The 17,103-nt window shown below is 46.8% G+C and overlaps 1 long non-coding RNA gene across 1 annotated transcript; it reads right to left on the bottom strand.

The window, feature by feature from the left end:
* Positions 1 to 11,629: 11,629 nt before the first annotated feature.
* LOC143155659 (uncharacterized) lies at positions 11,630 to 13,172 on the bottom strand. Its single transcript, XR_012994446.1, has 3 exons — positions 13,093 to 13,172; positions 11,912 to 12,011; positions 11,630 to 11,828 (listed from the first exon to the last, which is right to left on the bottom strand). It is a non-coding gene; the product is annotated as an uncharacterized LOC143155659 (long non-coding RNA).
* Between the last annotated feature and the right edge of the window lie 3,931 nt (positions 13,173 to 17,103).

Below are 17,103 nucleotides of genomic sequence, written 5' to 3' on the forward strand. Positions count from 1 at the left end.
AAACTGAGTAGGTGCATGGTGACCCCTGGCCTTTTCTTGCTGTGTCTAGAGTCAGGGAATAAATTTGGCCACTGCTGATACCTGCCAGTCACACTGCGGGCTTCAACAGGAACATGATTTTGGCAGAATATGGAGCAAATGAGGATACCAGTTGAGAAAGAAGATGTTGCAACATCGCCAAATTATCCTAGGAAAACAATATCACAGAGAAAACAGATGAAAAGGATCTCCTATAGGCTATCTGACAAGTCCAGACCTTCAAATACTTGGGCTGTAAAAAACCTGACCCTCACAGAAAATTTTTTAAAAATCAGGTTTAAGATTTTCCTTAAGAATTTTTCCAGTTTAATTTTTAAGAAGTCTTCTTATCTTTCCAGATCCCTATTAATGTGGCGAGCGGCAGTATAAATGCAGTGTAAAATGTAGTATAAAAAACCAGAAGAAAACCTTAGTTTCCCAAGATGCTTCAGCTGCAGTAAACTAAATGTGGCTGGGGACCTTCCTGGACACAGAGGCCAGCTGACGTGGTGTTATCTGACTGTCTGCTCATAAAGCCTCAGCCTCCAAACCATGGTGGCTGTGTGACCTGGTGGGAATGGTCTCTGGACCATCCTCACTCCTGAACTGTGCCTGGGAATTATTTGGGAGCATGCCCATGTGTCTCTCTCCTTGCCACTCTTGAATTTTCTCATATAGAAGCAGCATTTTTGTGGGAGGGCTGGAGCACCCGTAGAGAGAGAAGAAGTTGCCTGGGATTTCCTTCTTGCTCCCTGTTGCAGTGACTGTCATTGCTCTCCCACTTCTCCAGGTGCTTAACTGCTTGTGTCAGTCCTTGCAAGCCTGATTTCTCCCTTCAGCCATCACCTCCCTCCTTCATACCACCTCCGTTTTTCACAGGATCTCTCTCATGTTAATCAATTCTGGGGGAATTTTTCCAGCCTCCTGTGATGGGAGATAGAAGGCAGCAGGAGGCTGGCAAGAAGCCAGGCAGGCAGGGGAATAATAATGCTGCCTTGTCTGCTCCAAACCCATTTTATTGTAAGCGTCCTGCTATACGAGCCATTTCATGAGCCATTCATCATATTCACAAATGAATCCTTTAGTCAGAGAAAATTTTGAAGAACAGAAAGCTTAGAAAGAAAGTCTAGGTTTCCTAATTATGTGGTCGCTCTGGGGTCATTTATACATACTGGTGCCACTGTCATTGCAATGTGTCCTCCAGCAAATATCTGCATGTCAGTAGAGCACAGCCAGTAACACGTGCCTTACCTGTGTACAGCGCTTTAAAGCCTCCAGCTCTGCCATGCTGTAAGAGACACCCATTGTGCTGTCATCTCACCGTCATGTGCTGCTGTGCGTATGTATGAACGTGTAATTTAAAACAACCAAACCCAAGAGTTGGTTCTAGGAACTAATACAGCTCGTGTTTCAGTGCTGGAAATGCTGTTTTGACTAGCTTCCTGGGGATTTTTCCAGTAGTTGGTTTAATCAGTCGTGCTGGTAGTCTGTTGGCCCCAGGCAGCATTTTGGTAGTGCATAGTAGTGAAACATAAAGGTGGAACAACCTCTGGGGGCCACGGGCGGCAAACTGTGAGGCTGTCCCAGCTTGGCTGGTTCTGCAAAGGCTGGATACTGCCACTCACCACTGTTATTTCCTCCCTTCATCCCTTCTGCACTGAGCACACACCAAATTCTGGGCTATACATAGTGCCTAAAAATTCTACCTTCTCCATGCTTTCCTGTTAACATCCAAGAGAGAGGGTTTGGGGTTTTTTTGGAGCTCCCTCAAACAGGTATATATAGGCTTGGCACATAACATATGTGCACATAATCTATATTAAGCTCTAAATTTCAAGCACCTGATTAAAATGCATATTGTTAATGGAAGGCAGAATTTAGGGCCTAAGTGTTTTGACAAAACCTTCTGTAAGATGGAGCTTCATTCAGTTTTTTCATTACGTTGATATAAAACAAGAATAACTCCCTGGAAGTCATGTCCTAAAAAATGGATGCCATCGAGCATCTCCCATGGAAATAGGTAGCTTTAATTGAAGAATTTGGCTTCAGTGCAAAAGCATGAAGGTAGAAATCAACCCAAATGAGAGCAGTCGAATACAGAGGTGTGCGTTCCTGTGGGAATACTCCATTCTTCTCTGTATACGTAAGATGACGTTCTCACCTGGACAGGTACTACCAAGACTGGATATAAGGAAGAAATTTTTACAATGAGGGTGGTGAAACACTGGAACAGGTTGCCCAGTGTTCAAGGTCAGGTTGGACAGGCGTTTGAGCAACCTGATCTAGTGAAAGATGTCCCTGCCCATGGCAGGGGGATTGGACTAGATGACCTTTAGAAGTCCCCTCCAACGCAAACCATTCTATGATTCTGTGAAAAATTATGATCTCTCTCTAAGTTACATGGATTCATCTTTTCCCACCAACTTTTCTCTGGATGAGACATCATGACAGCCATAGGACTCACTGAGACATACAAAAGATCTCCTTTTTTGCTACAATGCTACTGGTGAATGGGCTCCCTCAGCAAATCCCATGTGTCACAACTCATTTGAGGCTGGGAGAAACACTTCCATAGTTTTAGGTGTCTTTCCCCTGGTTTTGGGCACTGCCAGAGAACAGACTATAAGGTCAGACAGGCTCCAGGTCTGATCTAGTATGGACATATGTGGGCAGTATAAATTTAAAATTCACCACACCACATTGGTGACACTCCTCTTCACGTGCTCACAGTAGACTAACTCCTCAGTAGCTTTTTTTTTTAGCCTCTTTTTGGCAAATGCCCATTGCCAAGTGAGAGGGGCTTAATGGCAAAAGATTCAAGGGGTGCTGGAGATGTCCCCGCTGAACTGTGATTGAATGTCAGCAAGCCATTAGCTGAGATTGTTTATTCCATGCTGACCACTTGACTTCCACTTAAACTGTTCTATTAAAAATAAATGTGCTCTTCTGATGGCAAGCGGACAGTCCTCACACAAGGCTCACTTCGGTGCGAAGCCCAGCAGCTTGCAGCACAGATCTGCGGGCAGCGCCTGGCTCAGCCCCAGCCCTCCTGGCTGGGAACACAGTCATGGGCTGTCATGTGCCTGAGGCCAGCCTGGAGCGCTGCCTTGCTGGCTCAGACGCAGTGCTGTGGTTTAACCCCAGACGGCAACTAAGTACCACAAAGCCGCTTGCTCACTTCCACCCCTTTGGGAAGGGAGACAGAATTGGAAGGGTAAAAGTGAGAAAACTCGTGGGTTGAGATAAAGACAGTTTAACAGGTAAAGCAAAAGCCACGTGCGCAAGCAAAGCAAAACAAGGAATTAATTCACTCCTTCTCATTGACAGGCAGGTGTTCAGCCATCTCCAGGAAAGCAGGGCTCCGTCACGGGTAATGGTTACTTGGAAAGACAAACACCATCACTCCGAACGTCCCCCCCTTCCTTCTTCTTCCCCCAGCTTTATATGCTGAGCATGACGTCATATGGTATGGAATATCCCTCTGGTCAGCTGGGATTAGCTGTCCCGGCTGTGTCCGCTCCCAAATTCTTGTGCACCCCCAGTCTACTCACTGGTGGAGTGGGATGAGAAGCAGAAAAGGCCTTGACTCTGTGTAAGCACTGCTCAGCAATAATGAACACATCCCTGTGTTATCAACACTGTTTTCAGCACAAATCCAAAACATAGCCCTGTACTAGCTACTATGAAGAAAATTAACTCTATCCCAGCCAAAACCAGCATCCACTGCAATGTCCTTTCACACTCACAAGACCCTGACGTGCCTCTGTCCAAAGAGCGCTGCATACTTGGCAGCCAGCCCGCTTGTGATTTTCCAGTGGCACGTGTTCAGTGACTGCTGCCGTTAGCTTTGGCAGATGCAAGGAAAACATTTTGTAAGCCTGGAAAATTCCCAGTACTCACACCCATCTGACTGGTTAACAGCATCCTCCTCCAATGGCATCTCCGGACTGAGAAGCATCAAGGACTGTAAGCAATAAGCTAGAGCCTTAGAAAAGAAGGAAGAAGGGCAGAGAGAGAAGAAGGAAAAAGCAAGGAACAATTTTATCTCTTTTCAAGAATTTGATATTATTTCTTATTCCACGTATTCAAAAGTTAATAGTTGGTCCTCAAAACCATGCTGTTTTTAAGCCATGCAGTTAGCTTAAAATATAGCTGAGATTCCTTTTCATTTGTCTTCTGATCCTTTGCCTTTAGGAGGTGACATTTGCCAGCTTTTCTCTGCAGTCTCAATGGCTAGAAACCTGCTCTTCATTGTTGTGAAAGCTGAGATCTTCACATAATTGTATGACTCCAGAAGCTGGAGATAGAAGTAGTACATTGCGTCCCACAGGACCAGCCACCATAGTGCTGGCAACACTGCACAATTTCCCTGGAGAGCTCATCCTGCTGTGCTTAATGTCCCAAAGGTAATGTGCAAAGTCTCAGATGAGCTGAAGGAGCAATCTAAAGGTCACATTCAGCCCCGTGCGATGAACCAGCACAAGTCTATAGATCACGTACCTCTCAAGTAGGACCTCTCCATCTAGGCAATGCTGACATTCATGTTGACGTCAAGACTGGATTGAATTTCAGTCAAAGTGCATTCGGAAGAACCAACAGCTCTACTAGTGACTGCAAAAGTGAATGGAAGCAAAATCTCAGAACTAGAAAAGGGTTTGGGTCTTCTTTTTTCTTTTTTTTTTTTCTTTCTGATAGATGGCTTATTCCCCCAAACCTCTCTTGTGTTGACCAAAAATTGTATCTAATTCAGAAAGTATCTTTTGGATGAAGGTAATGGTATGATATATACAGAGAAGAAAAAGATATGAAATATTTTTATTAATATGTTACATATATATAAAATATACATGTATAGAAATAAGATTTCAATTTTACATGTTTTCAATTAAAATGCTGTAGTTTTTTCATTTTGAAACCATGTTTTATTCTGAAATTTGCCTTATTTAATAATAAGAATAGATTCAAACCTGATCAGACACAGAACATGTCATTTTGGATCCAACAAAATCTTTCAGCTGTGTGTGAATAAAATGTGGTTTATTTCAACTGCCATATTAAGAATATCAGTCCTCGGCATGGGACTCATCTCAGACACTCTGACAATGCAGAAGATTGTCCAGGAGCCTGTGGGGAGCCAGGGCTGGAGGCAGCAGAGCCCCCAGAACTGCCCCACGCTGCTGCAAGTCATTAATGACACTGTTGCTGCAAGAGCTGCCTTGGGCAGAGGAGGTCACATTGCACCCAGCTGCTGCCTCCTGCTCCAGCCGGTGCAAGGGCACATTGGTTGAGCCAGAGCTTGTGCAAAAGCTTGTGAGGGAGCAGGGAGTGCCTATGAATTTTGCAATCAGCTGGCAGTGTGTTTTCTGTATTTCTGTGTTAGGGTGAAACACCCAAATGCCCTTGCCGATAGCCCTCTCATGGACATCAGTGGCACCACACCCAAGCACAACCTACTTCTTTTAGGATGCAAGTTAGCTCTTTTGTCTTATTATAAGAATTATTACTAAGGAAAGGAAAAGCAATAAGGGGCTTGTCAATATTTGTGTTTTTTCTCCATTATTTGCACAGCCAGATAGAGGGTTTCATTATAGAGGGTTCTGGAGCAAGTTCGGACTGAAGGTTGTGCTGAGGGTTGGATTTCTTGTCCCCATTTAGGTTGACAGCTCTGGGAGGAAAGGGCATATGCTGCAAGAAGAGTCCTCGGCTACTCTGAAAGTCCAGAAAACTCTGCCTTGGCAGCACGTTTCTGGGAAAGGCATTTGACGCAAGTACTGAGTAGGTATTTTGTGGCACATTTTGCCTCCATGATGTTTACCCAGTGCCTTTCCGGTGGCAGGGGATGGGGTAGAGTGCCCCAGCACAGGGTGAGGTGATATGCCTGGTTGTGGTTTAGCACAAAAATAAAATGCTGAATGATGGAACACGCTCAAACAGGAAATCACTTATTTCCTTGCACAGCTGTTATGACAGCAATGTTGATCTTCCCTAGCTGAAAGAAAAAAAGTTCAACGAAAATAGGGCCTGATTCCTGTACGGATGAGTTGTCGCCTCACTCTGGAAGGTGGTTTTCTACAGCCCCTGTGCACAGAGCATCAACCATGCATGCTGCCAGAGGTAGACAGCTGTACATTTATCTTCCTTTATCTACAAGATGCACAGCCCTGAGTAAGGAAAAAAGTGATTTAATTCTGTTTAGTTGAACCCAGTAAGAAACAAGGAGGGACTTTCCAATAGCACTTGAGGCAGTTTCATTTCCATTGCCCTTGAGACAGAAATTTATAGTCCTGTCACTTGAGGGCAGCTGCTTGCACTCTTAACTCCTGTGCTGCCTTTGGGGAAGAGGGTAATAGTCTTCAGTGACCAAAAAATCTTCTCTGGTCATTTCATGTGGGAAAACTTAGGATTTCCTGGCACCAGAATTGGGTCAGTTGTAATTTTCACTGCAGTCGTCGTGATTCCTCTCAGAAAGATGCTACGCTTTCTGCTCAGCCCACTGGCAAAAAGGACAAACCTCATCTTGGCAGATATGTGTTTGTTTCTTTTTTCCCTTGCAATTTGCTCTCCCTGTGTCGCCGAGAAAAGAAAAGACAAAAAGAGCTATTGTTTCGTCAACCTTTTCTCGAGCACTGCAGGCTGTTTTTAACTTTTGAACAAAGTGGGAGTAGGGAGCATTTGGGAAGTTGTGTGGCAGCAATTGACTGTAGAGGAAAATCAATGCTCCCCATCAAACCAGTTCAATAGTCTTGTGTGCATCCCCAGCTGTTTTGTTTCCAGATGCTACGTTTTGCTTTAGTAACGTTTCCAGTTGTCATTATCAACCTGAGCTCTGTGTTTTACCTGCAAATGTTTCAACTTCATCAACATATTAACAGGCTCAGGTTAATTCACCTTCTTTAAAATGTGTGGAAAAGGAGACCTGCACCAAAGAGTTGGGGATTCCTTGTGAAATGGCATACAAGAGACTGAGCAATGAGGTACAGGCAGCAGTAACGTGCATCTACTGACTTGATGGGACCTATGTCTGATTTATAGTGATTTATATGAGACCAGAGTCAGGCACAGCCACCCTGGGGGTTTTCAGGCCCAGGAGGACAAAGCCTTGTGGCTGAGATGGTGCCTCTGTAGCTGCCACATGCCTTGGACTCACAGTCTCCAGGGTTTGTTTGGCAACTGCTTTGCAGTTCCCTGCCTTGCTCATGGAAGCAAAGGATGAAGCAGCAGCAGCATCCCCACCTCCTCCAGGGTTTCCTTTTCTTGTTTAAAAATAGGTCTTTTCTTGAAAAAACATCCTATTTGTTCCTTTTTGTCTGCATGGTATCTCCTTCTCCTTTCCTTGAATCCCTCCCAGCCATACCTGCCCTCCCACGTTAAGCCTGTATGTGCCACAGTGGCCTTGTTAGATTTATGGGCAGTGGCCAACCCGTGCTGGCTTGTTTTCCAGGAGGCTGCCACAACCCCCGGACTTGTCCTGGTGGCTCCCTGCCAGCACTGGGAGCTTCATGAAATCCCTCCCTGCGACTGTGCCCACCACAAGCATGCATCCCGCTGCTCAGTCCAGCTGTGGAAAATTTGCTTGCATCCCCTTGCAAACAGGGCAGGTCATAGCCAGCGACTACCTGGGTTGGTGGACACATGTCTCCTGGAGCAGAGGCACATCCATACATTTCTAACTAACTGCTACTAAATTCAGCTTAGCCTCAGCAGTATGAAGTTGCCCAGCAAGACTGAGCCACACTTTGACCTTCCCCTGCCTGAAATCACTCCTCTGGGGCTTTAAAGTCCATCTACTTTCATTAAAAAGAAATGTGATCAGGGAGGGACCAGTGTTGCACTGCAGCAGTGGTGACGAATGACATGGTGATGTGCATGACGCAGGGACTGTCTTGTGCACTTGCTGTGCAGTCATTTGTGCTGCCACACGCTCTCCAGGGGAACCCCGTGGTGAGGATGGTGGTGGCAGCGTCTCCGCCAGCTGGCTGTCGGCTGGGGACCGGTTACCCAGCCTGGGAACACAGAGAGAGAGAGATACCGTCCCCTACCCTCCTGCCCACAAGTGCCCCAGCACAGGAGTGAGGAGGCAGGTAAGAAACCTGCTTGGACCATAATGGGATGTGGGGAAAGTGCTCACAGAATGACATGGCCCTGCACATAACCGAGGCTGTAGCTAAAAACGCTGAGATTGATTGATACCGGCTTCTCCCACAGTGCACATCCCATCCCATAGTGCCAAGTCAGACGAGCAACCTAGCTCTAACATGCTGCTCAACCCAGCCATGAAGGCATCCGGTTGTGACCCATATGTCAAAAGACATGTATGTGCTGTTGTGCGCACAGGATTACTCCAGCAGGTCCCAGCATCCAGGAATCAACGCCAGCCTGAGAGCGAACCCACCACTGAGTATGAAGACTTCACTGCAGAGGTGCAGCACAGACTCAGGATTGCACTGGTGGGGACATCCTCATATTTTGTTGTCCTTTGAGGAGGACAAACCCAGTCTTTTGCTCCAGGAGATGTCAACTCTGGCTCTTGGCAAGATGAATTTCTAGATCCTAACTAGAGGGTTCCTATGTGGGTTTCTACCTAATTTCTTTTGTGCTTAGTAGAGGTTACGAAGTATTTCCCTGTAGAAGGCCTCATAGACCTACCGAGAGAAAATGCCCCCAAAAAGCAAGCAGGCAGGGGCTGCTCAGGCGGTATTACGGTCAAGAGGCAAAGCTGGGTGTGATACACTGTGCCTGTGCCACGGGGCTACAGCTGAGCACCTTCTGCAAGCCCAGCACTGGTTTCTAGTCTCAGTAACTTAAGCAGATCAGCCTCAAAGCTGCTAGTTGGGTCTGGAGTCAAGGCAACATTTTTTATACTAGTTTGGTTGTCAAAATAAATATTCCAAATAAATAGTCAAAATAAAGATAGTCCTCAAAAGAAACCAGTTCCATCTAACAATAGAGAAGTTCAGAAAGCTGGACGGGGATAGTTATTTAATAGATTCCTCCAGTTCAGTTGCTGAAATAAACTTTCTTACCATGTTTTTATAGAAAGCAAAACCAAGTTAAATAAAATACAATTTCATACTATTGCTATTTGAACTGGGGCTATAGCATGGGCTGGATGTAGGACTGCACTAGACATCCCAGGTGGCAGGCAATGCTCTGCAGAGCTGAGGTCAGGCTCATCTCCCAGGCTGGGTGCTGTGGTGGCCGCTGGGCAGGAGCTGGGCTAGGCTTCCCGCCTAGCACAGTGAAGCCCAAGCCTGAAGGGACCACACCAGCCTAATCTACAACTGTTATTATTTCTTCCACACCAGAGGTGGGCAGGACAACCCATAGATACATAGAACACAAGCTGACATTGACTTGGCTTCAATGGCATTATTTTGGGCTGCAAAATTACATCATTCGGGCTGCTCTGCTCCTCTGGGCGCCTGCCAGCGTGCTGTAGGTGGCTGGGGGACACCCAGGCCCAAGCTGGGGTGCCCAGGGTCCGAGTTTCACCCCTCCCACCACCCCACTGGCTGCCTTGGGAGCTTTGTGGCTCCTGGAGGGTGAGGATAAGCCTCCAACAGCCCAGCCGAATCCTCCCCCTGCAACTCCCAAGGACAGTGCCAGCAGGAGCTGGGAGACAGAGACTCCCCATCACCAATGAAATCCCAGGTGATGGGAGAAGCTGCTGCATCACCCCAGGTCTCGGTGGGAGGACACGTCCCTCTTGCCCGCTGTGGGGGACGCTGGATTCCCCCCACCCCTCAAGCCCTGGGTGCAGGTACAGGCACTTGCCTGATCTAGCTGTTTGGGCACTGTGATTTTGGGTGACTCTCTGAGCTAAGCTCTGGGCGCCGAGCTAGCGCGGCTGTACCAGAGGCTATGGAGACAGTTGATGAGCATCCACCAGCGGTATTGTCCATCAGGAGGAGGACACTGGGCTTTGGTGTGAGCTCAGTGCATAGATAAACTAATTACCAGGTAAAATGCCTACTAGAAGAGAATTAGGAACCGCATGATCCAATGATTGATTAATTAAATGTTTATTAAAGGCATCCCTGGTTGACACTCTTTGGGTTTGGACTGGATTTACTCCAAAAGCTCCAGAGACTCACATTTTTTATGGCGGTGAATTTTTTATGACCCTTGAATTATCTGTTTCAGATGTAGAAAAGCCTTCAGATTTCTCTCTCTCTCCATTATATTTATTAGACATGTTTAAGCATAATGCTTAAACATAACATAAACACTTAAACATAATGCTGATTCTTGGCTATTGTTAATCACACATAGCTCTATGAACTTAAAAAACCCCGCGATGCCCCTTTATTCCTGGCTATTCAGGAAAATGTTAGGCTAAGCAGCAAGGAGGCAAAAAAATAAGCGATGGGTGATTTTTTGAAGAGCAGACATTAATTCCGGATAAAGTAGCCTCATGCCCAGCTGCCAGGGAGAGCAGTTCAGAGATGATCAACTGAGAGAAGGAATGGTTTTGTCTTTCTGGGTTTCAAACAGATACATCTCTTCCTCCAGCTGGGGACCTGAGCAAGGGCAGGTTTGCACTGGGTATACACTGCCTGGTATTAAAATGTTGTTTCAGCCCTAGGAGGATAGAAATCAACAGCAGCAGCTCTCAGGAGGACTTGCAGCAGGATGCATTGTCAAGAAACGAGGAGGAAAGACAGGCCACTTAGTGTCTTCTCTAACAAACACAATCCAGCATGTTAATTTGGTACTTAGGAATTTGAATGAGAAGGGCACAGCTGCACACAACCCGCTTGGTTGCAACCCTGGTGGATTATGAAATGTGCTGTGCAAATATAAGTCATTATTGTTGCCTTTTTGGCCCTAAGCCGCAATAAAAGATATTTGAGATGAGCCATAGTTTCATGCCTTTGGTGTGCCATGGGGCTTAAGGCCAAAGGCAACATCATTTCACCCAGCCGGGAATCACATTAGTACCTTGCCAGTGCAGGCTCTGGAGAGTGTTATTCCAGGATGAATTCTTCCTTTTTTGTTTTGGCCTTAAACATCCCACTTTTTCCAAAATTAGAATGAATGTAATTGGTTTTGTGTGCTTTCTCTGGTGCAGAAAGTAGGGAGGAAAAAAAAAAGGGAAAAAGACAGTTTCCTCACCTATTTTTAATTATTTCCTTTGGTTTCCCTCACCCACCAATTATTCCCAATGTATTTCCTGGACAAAAATACCTTTAACAGAGGGCAGAATCTTGGCTGGAGCTTTATCTTGCTCTAAACATGCCTCACAGTAGTTCCAGCTCAGAATACTTTCTTTTGGGGTAAAAAGCAGAAAAACAGTAATAAGTCTTCTAAGGCTAGTTAGTGTTGGTTAGCAAGACCATATGCCTTTAGCTTAATGTTTGCTCTTTTTTTCATTAGACATCTTGCACTACCTTTGGTGAAGAGGGGGAGAGCCAGAAATGGTTCACCTGTTGCTTTGAACCTGCGCTATTCTGAAAACGGAAAACAAACCCATCAAATAGGGGCAGATCAGTAAAACAAGTACAAACAAGGGCAACTCAACATTGCCCCAGGCCTCCCTGCGCCGCATGCAGGTTCAGGCAAACCATGCGATGGCTGTGTCCCAGCTCCAAGCTGCTGGGAGAAAATAGTCATGAGGCAGAAGGGGCTTCCTGATTTCTAGCTGACATTATTTTTGCATCAGTGTACTAGACATATTTATTTTGTGTGCAGCTCTTCAGATGAGGTAATGGCTGCATGCTAGCCTGTCCAAATGCAGAGTTCATGCTTTGCCTGACCATGGTCATAGCTGCCAGTCAGGGAGTAATTCGAGCCCATTTCGGAAGAGATACCTGTAAAGAAAGCGATGCCATTGCACAAGGTCGGCAGTTTATTCTAGAGCACAGGTATGAAGTCTCACCCTCCCGGTCCTCACCTGCCATGCAGCTTTCCTGCCAGGGCTGCTTATCAGTCTCCTCCTGGGAGGGGGTGAACTTTCCACTCCCCAGAAATCCAAATTTCAAAGCTGTTGTGAACTGATGATTACAATGTGTTTTAGATTATGTCAGTTTAAACATTTTGGTTTTAAATAATGCAAAAATACTTACTTTTTATTTCAATTCTAATTATGTTTTATTATTAATTTTTTCAATTTTTTTAAATTCTATTTTTTTTAACTCCCAACTGTAGATAAACTTCATATTTGAAGAGTTATGCTGACAAACTCAGCATTTCAGCAGTTCTAAAACTTTTCTAACCAGCTATCAAATGGACAGATTCACTGAAACCAAGCCTTTCTGCAAACTGTTCTGGTTTTAGCAAACTGGCATTTTTTAAGGAAAAATATGCTTCACAGGAGAAATTCCAGTTCTCTTTGCCCAAATTATTGTATAAAGGCTTTCATAACACTCAAAGGTCAGTTTGTTTTCTTGGAGAAAGCAAGCTCATATTTTCTTCCACTCTCCTCCTCTAACTCAAAAGGAAATAAAAATAGATAAACATTCCCCTTTTGGTAGTAGAAGTGCCATTTTGTACTTCTGTAAGCACTTTATACATTTGAAGCACCATAGAAAAAGTAATTAAGTAGCATAAAACTTCTGTGGTTGAGCTGGTGAACCTGAAGCTGTGGAAACACTGAAGTCCCAAGGCTGAAACATCTCACGCTTGCTGGCTTGCAGAGGTCGTTGTCGGCCACCAGGCTGCGAGGAGGTCCAGTGTCCTGCGGCTCCACACAGGGTCACTGGGTCGGTGGTTGTGCTTCGGTCGGCAGAGCCCTGCCAAGGCTCCCAACGTGCAAAAATCATAGAACCATAGAACCATAGAACCACAGAACCATAGAATCATAGAATCATAGAATGGTTTGGGCTGGAAGGGACCTAAAAGATCATCTAGTTCCAATCCCCTGCTATGGGGAGGGACATCTTTCACTAGACCAGGTTGCTCAAAGCTCCATCCAACCTGGCCTTCAACACTTCCAGGGATGGGGCATCCACAGCTTCTCTGGGCAACCTGTTGCAGTGCCTCACCACCCTCATAGTGAAGAATTTCTTCCTTATATCTAATCTAAATCTACCCCCTTTCAGTTTAAAGCCATTACCATTAAATCCCAAAGCTTACCTTGAACTTGGGGATCTGCTCAGATGAAATCAAGCTCTCCTGCCCCCAGATTTACCCTCAGTTTTCCAGAGCCAGAATTTTGTCCTGGCTGGAAACCTTGCTGTTCTGACAAGGTCCTAAAGGTCAGCAGCGCTCGCCCACCTGGCAGCCCTGCATCCCAGCCCATGCTCTGCTGGGGCCACGCCACTTACAGACAGCCCAAGTAATTCATCTCTTCTGAGCATTGCCCTGGTTGCAGGAGGTTGTCTCTGTTTAATGAATGTTAAATTCTGGCGTAGACGAAGGAAGACGCAGTTTTAGCACAGCACAGGCGGCATTAGGGGAATCCTGCAGGTAATTCTGCAGGCTTGATGTGAAGTTATAGCTGTGTCTTATAGCTCATTCAATTAATTATTGCTTCTTTATTCAATTATGAGGGGTCAGGGTCTCTGTACTTTAAGATAAGAGATGATGTAAGACACCTTGTGTGTAATGCAGCAGGGCAAGCAGGAGACAAGCAGGCAAGAGGGAGATAACCAAGCTGCCCCTTTCAGAGGGCAGTGTCTGCTAATGGTGCCCAGCTGCCAGATGTAGGTGTTTGCAACAAGCAATGTGTTAATGCTGGGAATGGTGTAGGATATGCAGCAATGATCCACTGTGAGACCCTTCACACTGAAACCATGGAGTCACCAAAAGGCGTGTGTGGGCATTATATTTCTTGCTTTAAGCAAGACTGTGTTTGCTTGCGAATGGGGCACAGGAGATGACATCCAAGCTTACAGACAGACTCTGCCTGCGTAAGGAAGCGGTCAGGTCAGTTTAAGGAAGACTGTCTGGACTTTTCCTGGGTACATGCTTATTCTCCTGCATTTTGGAGGAACAACCTGGAGGGCATTTCCAAAACTGTTGTTGATGCCCTGGATTGCTGATGCTCTGAGGAGGTAAATTGCTCAGAAAATGAGTATCATTTACTGGGTACGTAGGGTCTGCTCAGCCCCTCACTGGAAGCTCAGGGTATGTGCTCCTTCCCACTCAGCATGTTCCCAGCAGAAAAGTCGCAAGTCACAAACAACTGAAAATAGCAAAATGATCTCATAGATCAGTTGCTAAAAATACGGAGAAGAGTCTAGTTACAAACACTGTGGCCGGGTGGTTTGTTATTCACCCGGCAGAGGAAGGCGTCAGAGAATCCTGGATTCTTCCACTTTCAAAATCATTTTTCCTTTCTGGTGTTACCTGCTGCCCTTTCTTGACCGGCAGCAAGCTGACACTGAGCCCGTTAGCGAGGATCTTATTCAGAAGGAAGCGTCAATGAATGAAGCAAGAATAGAGCACATCTCACGTGGGCCACTGGCTCTGCCAACACTGCCCATCACCCAGGGGTGCCCTGTCCCGAGCCTGCACCAACAGGAGGGAAAAACCTCACACCCTGTACTGAGATGGCAGACATCTCCCCAGGGGAAATAATCTCTATACAGACACAAGGCAGCTGCAGTGGTTTTGACTAGAAGCCTGATGCTGCCTGAAGACCTGACTTAGTTTTGACCTGAGGCTGCTTACTCACCTTCAGGACTTACCTGGAGCCAGGAGTGGAGTCGCTCCAGGGGCTGCTCCTTGCTCATGCAGGGCTGTGGGGACAGAGAGGTTCCTCCTGGGAGCAGCATCCAGGCAGCAACTGCTGATGGAGAGGACTCGCTGCAGGGCCCAGGATGGCCTGGACATGCCACTTGGCTTTGGCTTGACATCTTCAGGGAAGCAGCATGCTCAAAGCGTGCTCAGCTGGCTCCAGCTCAGTTCCTTCCCTCTCACCTCCGCTTGGACAGGTGTGATAGTAAAGGCAACGTGTGTTTTAGCAAGTTACAGCCAAGATTTTGAAGCTGAAAGGTCACTAGAGAAAGCTATACAGTCCTCGTCTGTGCTTAACAGGATGCCCACAGCAGTGCCTGTCCCTCTGGCTTTTCTTAGATGCAGACAGAGGGATCTGGTGTCCTTGGAGCAGCCATTTCCCTACAGACTCCCTTGGTCTGTACAACTTTGCTCTCCCCTAGCTTGCAGCTAGGCTGACCTGGAACTCAGTTCTGAAACACAAATGCACCTCACATGGTCAGCTCGGCCTGGCGGGAAGCACCTTGTGTGCTAAATGATGACTGCCCATCCCTGCTCACACCTAACTGAGCAGGAGCAATGTGGAAGAGGAAAATGCACTTCATACAAAATCCTTTTTTTTTCCCCAGGGTATGCTGGACGTTTGAGGGGAGTTTCCTCTTCGCTCTTGGTTGTTTTGCTGACAGTTACTCCCCACCTTCTTCTTGACATTATACTTCTCTGGTCCAGATCTGTGTTGTATCTAACTCAGCAGTTTAAATTTCATCCTGCCATCAGCCACACATTCACTCTGGAAATGCTAATGCCACAGTGGCGTCTCTGGTCCCAGGGGCTGGGAGGACAGCATGGCAGCTCCACCAGAGGGTAGAGGAGGAGGGGGGAGACCGTGGGGTTGCTCCATGTCAGTGGCTGTCCTGCACAGCTGAAAACCACACCAGGCAGAGCGCTCTGCTACCCCACGGGGGATCTCACAGCCCCTAGGGAATTGCACGTTGAGGCTGCAGTGGGTGTGTGAGTGCTTCTGTAGAAGATGAAAACTCCTGGCTCCCAGCGTGCAAGCAGGGCTGGAGGAACCCAGGGAGGCAACCAGGGCAGGCTCTGGGAGGTGTATTATGGTGCATTATCTCTGTTGCACTATAGATAATCCCAAAAGACAGCACATATTTACGTCTGAGCTGCTCTAAAAATGCACAGGTTCCTCTCCCAGAAAGGTCTGTTGTCAAGTCCTGCCTGAAGCAGTTCAGTCTTTGAGCTCCTCCCTTCATGGAAGACCTGCTCTCTATGCAGTTACCTGGCACCTGCAAGCTTGGGAAAGGCTGGGACTTTCTTCTCCAGACCCTTATGGAGACCTATTCTGCAGGAAAGCCCAGTGTCAGTCAGATGCAGCACACCACCTCGCCTGCTGGGTGGTCCCGTTACTGACAGTGGCTATCCCACCCCTGTGCCCACAGCATCCCAGCACCCCAGAGCCCTGCATCCCTTTCAAACAAAATTCCTAAGCTTGGGTGATGGCATTGCTGGCTTTCCTTGAAATACAAGCAGACCCCAGACTCATTCTTCTATGGCCATGTGTGCATTACCTTCAGGAAATCAGTCCTGACAGAAAACCACCTGGGCCCTCTTGTGTGTATGACTACCACTGGCATAACAGGGGCTGGGGACTGGCTGCCCTTCCCATCGGAGAGCAGGTATCACCGGCTTGCCCTGGACCATGTGTATCTCAAGAAGTTGAGATACACTCTCAACAGAGTGTACAGAGAGAAGCTCTCCTTTAAAAATGTTGTTCCTTTACTGCCTTTTCCTACCTCATCAGCATTGCTCACTGTTTTGTGGTAACTTTTGGCACATAAACATGGATGAACACTACATTTATGTTCATTTCAGAAGCTTTTAAATGTTGCTGGAGCAGCATGTTGGGGACATATCGTCAACTAGACTTAGGTCCACCACAGCTATCTTCTACCTTCTTTATCACCAAAGTACACAGGTTTTAATTTCATAGAAATATAGCTGCATGATCATCTGCCGGTTCTGCCTGGGCGCTGAGTGCCTCCAAGTGCCCTGACCTGCCTCATCTGGGACCTCCCCTCACCCCCAAGCCCATGGCCCAGGAGCCCCATTGCAGCTCAGCTGCAGCCCCAGTCTTGTGGCTCAGCAAGTTTGGTCCAACACAGACAATTGCCCAGGGACGGATGAGCTGCCAGGTCTGGGCTGTGCTGGGCAAGACAGTCCCCAGGGTGACGGTCCCCACCTCTCGCATGACTACCTAACACACAAGTCCCACTTCTCCCCCAGGGCTGTGTTTTCTCCAGCCAAATATTCCCAGCACATTCCTTACCTGAAGGTATTTCCTTTCGTCATTAGGAATTGCAGTAGAAACCAGGATTTGGCCGGCAGCACTTCCTGCTCAAAGCTAAAGGGAGATGA

The sequence above is a fragment of the Aptenodytes patagonicus genome, chromosome 1 (assembly GCF_965638725.1).
Source record: "Aptenodytes patagonicus chromosome 1, bAptPat1.pri.cur, whole genome shotgun sequence".
In the NCBI taxonomy this organism is placed as follows: domain Eukaryota; kingdom Metazoa; phylum Chordata; class Aves; order Sphenisciformes; family Spheniscidae; genus Aptenodytes; species Aptenodytes patagonicus.